Below are 5,907 nucleotides of genomic sequence, written 5' to 3'. Positions count from 1 at the left end.
ACTGTCGGTGACATTTCGTGAAATAAAAGCCCTGCAAATACTTATTTATATTTGCATTGCAACGACATATGCTCAACCTGAGTGAAAACAATTTGTCATTTCCTCTGGGAAATGAAGGATAATTTTTTTTTTTAGTTTTAAATGAAACCTCTAATGTATCGCGAATAAAATATAAATATTCCTTTACAACAAAACTTGTTCTTTTTCTGAAGCATTACTAAACAGGAACAAATTTTAGCGAAAACAAACTGGTATTGGGCAGCCAAATTTGTTCATTGCAAAATGAAACATTATGAGAGAGAGAGAGAGAGAGAGAGAGAGAGAGAGAGAGAGAGAGAGAGAGAGAGAGAGAGAGAGGAGATTCTATCATATAACAACAGATTCTGCATCATAAAATCTCGATCCGAATAAGCTTTCATGATGAGTCAGCAGACCAAGATGTGGATTTGCTCTGCCCATCGTGAATTTCTAATGAGACTCATAATAGAAATGATTATCAATCCCTACTTAACGAGATTAAAAATCCTTCCTTTATTGATTACAACTTATCCCATAATAGTTTGATCCTAATTGGGTCGGAAATGACTGAAAGACACCATGGGGATAATACAAGTATGGAAAGTATAATATCATTATTCCTATCATTACTCGTAAAAAGCGCAAATTCATTTGAAGCAGGACAAGAAGACGAATAAAACTCCAAGCAATTTCAATCAGAATACAACATGCATGTGTGACAAATAAATTTCAATAAATTATATATCATTAAGTATATACTGTACATGCACACAGGCATATGTTTAAATATTTGAACAATTCTAACCTCGCCATACACAAGTGATCGGGTTTCAGTCCCACTCGGGGAAAACGACTTTACAACTACTGGTGTTTAGTCCACTGCTGTGGGTCGATGCCAGTTTAAAATTGATATGTCATCAGTAACAAAATCGAAATAGATTTATTGAATATTGAAGGTTTAATACTCTCTCGATTGTCTTCTGGAAGAAAGAAAGCGCATTATTGAAAGATATATTTGTCATGAAATAACATCTGGAGATGTTATTTACAGAAGGGATGAGGTTGCTGCTCCAACACACTATTCTCCTGACCCCATCATGTACTCGTATCCACTTGCAACTAAGTGGACTGATGGGTGGTAGGTGGGTAACAGCCCACGGACATAGCAAACGTTACTAGAGTTTTGCTTCATTCACCGATTAACGTTGAATAGGATATCAACGACGAATATGATGAATGAACTGGAAACCATTATATAATGTAGGAACAAATTCGCCTAGTTAAGTGACTGTGTCAGTAGTATGATTTTAACTTAATTTTCTTATCGAGTTGTATTAGTCTTAATTGTACATAACTTGAGCTTTATACTTTTGCAGTCTTATTTCCAAGGCTTTTGTAGCCCTTTAGCAGAGAGAATTAGATTAAGGACTTCCATAAGTTAATGACGTTAAATCCTGGGGCAAAGCTCCGAGGAGTCTCCCTTTCATTGACGAAGTGAAAAGGGAAGATGGTGAAAGTGTTAATCGTTTCTCTCGTTCCTTTTTGTGTTTTGTTCCCAAAAGCTTTTTCAACGAATATCGTTTCTTAACGTAACACAGAGATATTCTCAATAATTAGTCTTAATTGTAAAATTCCCTAAATTTCTTATTTTGACATTCAAAATCATCAACCTACACAAAAGCAGTCACTAGACTTTTGTAGTGAACAATTCTCTCTCTCTCTCTCTCTCTCTCTCTCTCTCTCTCTCTCTCTCTCTCTCTCTCTCTCTCTCTCCAAAATAACAACAACAAACTCCACAATAGCCGCAGCTTTTGGTTCGTTTCCTACAAACACTAATGCATAGATATGTATCAATGAATCCTACATCGAAAGTTAAGTGAAAATATAAATGGAGGCAATTGTGGGTTTGTGGGATTAAAGGCAATTTCGATAAAATCCTAAACCGACACCAAATGTAAAACCCAACACCTGCCTTTATTGAAAAGTTATTTCTGGTGCAGTTTTTGTGAATAGGAAAGATTCAGCTTCAAAAAAGATATATAAAAAATAATAAATACACGAGTTGATAGTAAATAATTTGGTTCTTTCCCGTATCACAATACTTTGAGATGGAATTTCCAGTTCTTTTTTAAGGATCTTAAAAGCTCAGACGAAAGTGTATTTAAATGAATAAATTTGTTTCATAAAGTTAAATTGGTTTGGAAATTCTAAAACAATCTATCCTCCCCAAAATGGACTTAATATAATAAACAACATCGTACAATAAACTGCAAACCTTAATGCAGGTGATGTGATACACATCCCAAAGTCCTGTTTATCAAAATGTAGAAATTTATTATAATCCACATTGGATGGATGTAAGTCTGCTTGCGTGTCTGCTCAACTTTAATGGTTATAACCTTGATGCAGAATATGTTCGCCTTGTTTACCGAGACGCAAACATTTATTGTAATCTTTGCAAATAATTGAAACATTACGTGCTTCATGATTCTATATTTATTGTATGTCAAAATTATTTTCAAGGCAGAGTTTGTATATAAAAAAAATATTTATTGAAATTATCAGAATCATTTATCAAGAAATGAAGAAATTAAAGCTCATAGTTCAACATTAACTGTTCAATATCTCAATGTATACATTTGTTTTGAATCGTTCCAACATCAGTAACATATACATGGGTTTCTGGTCTTTGAGGAGAGAGAGAGAGAGAGAGAGAGAGAGAGAGAGAGAGAGAGAGAGAGAGAGAGAGAGAGAGAGAGAGAGAGAGAGAGAGAGAGAGAGAATCCATTAAATCCTGTTCCTCTAATAGTTTATGATGTTTTCTATCTATATGAAAATTCACGATTCAGATAACGGCTTCAAAAGACTTGTCAACTGATGGATGAATTTCGGGTAAACAGCCATTTAGATTTATCGTTTTTTTTTTTATATTTCTATTTTAGTCATTCTACGACTTGCGTACAATGAAGAAAATAAATATTCTTATATGTACAGTATATATATATATATATATATATATATATATATATATATATATATATATATATATATATATATATACATATATATATATACTGTATATATAAATATATAAATATATATATATATATATACTGTATATATATAAATATATATATATATATATATATATATATATATATATATATATAAATAGATATATATAAATATATATATATAAATATATTTATATAAATATATATAAACATATATATAAGTATATATATATATATATATAAATACATATATATACATACATAAATATATATATATATATATATATATATATATATATATATATATATATATATATATATATACACACATACATATACTGTTTTAGGTGTTACACATGACTAGTTGTCACTAACACACATGACTTTAATAGATTTATATATCACCAGAAATGGCATTCAATCTCAAATTCTACCGTGGAAATAATAAATATAATAATAATAACTACCGAATAGAAAATAAAAATCCATAAAAACATTAGGTAGATAAATACATGAAGAGAACAATCAAATAAATTTAGAATAATTCAAAAAACAAAATCTATAAAACATTTTGTAATTTCCTCTTATGAGAATTATAATAAGAAATAGTCTATAAATCTTGTAATGGCTATATCTATTACATTAAATGTACCTATTAATTGCTTGAACATTCACGGGAAAAACGTCTCGGTTCAGAGATGAAATTCCACTAAGGCAATGACGCTCAACTATAAAGGTTTAAAGGCCACTCCTGAATAGCAGAGGCAAAGGACAGTGACATTGCCCCATCAAGCAGGACAATGCCCAAGTCCCCTCTCCACCCAAGTTAAGACCAAAGAGGGCTACGCAACGGCTGCTGATGACTCAGCAAATAGACCTACAGGCTCCTTAGTTAACAAGGATGGTAATGTTGCAACGACCAAAGGAACTAACGAGTTTGAGCGGGACTAACCACATTCTGGCGTTCACAAGCCAGGGACGTTACCACATAGGCCACCACATGGGAATTTGTCTTAAAATCTGACCTTTGCCTTGTACTGTACCGTACTGTACTCTACCGTACCGTACTGTACTGTAGTGTAGTGTAGTGTACCGTATTGTACTGTACTGTGCTGTACCGTACTGTACTGTAGTGTAGTGTACCGTACCGCACTGTTCTGTACTGTACCGTACCATACTGTACCATACCGCACTGTACTGTAGTGTAGTGTACCGTACCGCACCGTACTGTACCGTACCGTACTGTACCATACCGCACTGTACTGTACCATACCGTACTGTAGTGTACCATACCGTACTGTACTGTAGTGTGGTGTACCATACCGTACTGTACTGTAGTGTACCATACCGTACCGTGCGTACTGTACTATACTGTACTGTACTGTACTGTACTGTACTGTACCGTACCGTACCGTACTGTACCGTACCGTACCGTGAATTCACCAATGATTAACGAAATAACGCCGCCTCAACCAACATACTGATAAGGTAAATAAAACTAAAACATAGCATTAGACCAGAACTGGAATAATACCCTCTGCATAACGATACATCTTTTAGTTGCCATCGCAAATAAATATCGTCCACATTTGCTCTAAATAATAATGAGAAGAGCAAATGTAAGTATTGATGAATGTAAGTTTCCTAAATCTTAGAAAATGGCTATAGTCACACCAGTTCTGAAAATTGCACTGGACTACCAGGAATTAAGCTCATATAGACCTATTTCAAATCTATCCTTTGTCTCAAAAGTGCTTGAATATGTAATTATTGAACAACTAGTCAGCCACTTAGAAGTAATAGGAGCTTTGCCTGACAACCAATCTGTCTACAGAAAACTATACTCTACAGAGACAGCCATCTGCTCTGTTGTAAATGATATGCTAGAAATGATGGATGAAAATAAATGTGGTATTTTAATATTGCTTGATCTCAGTGCTGCTTTTGATACAGTTGTGCATAAACTGCTACTAAATGATCTACGGTCCATCGGCGTTGAAGATCAAGCTTTCGAATACCTAAAAGACTACTTGGTTGGTAGAAATTACTGTGTACAAATTGGAAACTCTTATTCATTATATGAACCCTTAAACAGAGGGGTACTCCAGGGGAGTGTACTTGGCCCAATCTTATTCTGCATCTATACTATTGGTCTATCGAAAATGCTAGAAAGGCAGGGCGTGAAGTTTAAACTATTTGCAGATGACACACAATTTTACTTCTCCATAAATGATATACATGACACTACTGAAACTCTAAACCGAATCCTTGATAGTGTTAGAGAATGGATGACTTCTTGACTGTAACCTGTCTCTAAATGCCCAAATAAATAATGTAATAAAAAGTGCTGGTTATCATATAAGAAATATTGCGTTTATAAAAAAGTACCTGGACGAAAATTCTGTTAAGAAACTTGTGATAAACTTATTACCAGGATTGACTACTGCAACTCTATCTACTACAGTACAATTTACCAAAAGTCCAACTTAAGAAATTACATAACATAATAAACAGAGGAACAAGACTGAGAAAAGGTGTCCCACCTAGAGAAAGGATCACCCCTATACTAATTTTTTTACACTGGCTGCCGATTAAAGCGAGAATTGAATTTAAAATATAAACAATAACCCAACAATTTATCAGAACTCGACACGAAAATAGTTACAGATGGCTTCAAACTGTGGGAACCTAGATTTATGTCTACTTTAGGTTCCAGAGCCTTTAAATATGCGGCCCCGAGACTATATAATAAGCTCCCACGAAACATTCGAATGATTGAAGACATTAAGACTTTCAAGAGGAAACTGAAGACTTTCTTATTTCATGAGTCTTTTGACAGCGACGATTTAACAGTAAATGAACAATATGTGACTTG

The sequence above is a fragment of the Palaemon carinicauda genome, chromosome 9 (genome assembly GCF_036898095.1).
Source record: "Palaemon carinicauda isolate YSFRI2023 chromosome 9, ASM3689809v2, whole genome shotgun sequence".
Classification (NCBI taxonomy): domain Eukaryota; kingdom Metazoa; phylum Arthropoda; class Malacostraca; order Decapoda; family Palaemonidae; genus Palaemon; species Palaemon carinicauda.
This window is presented reverse-complemented; position numbering follows the sequence as displayed.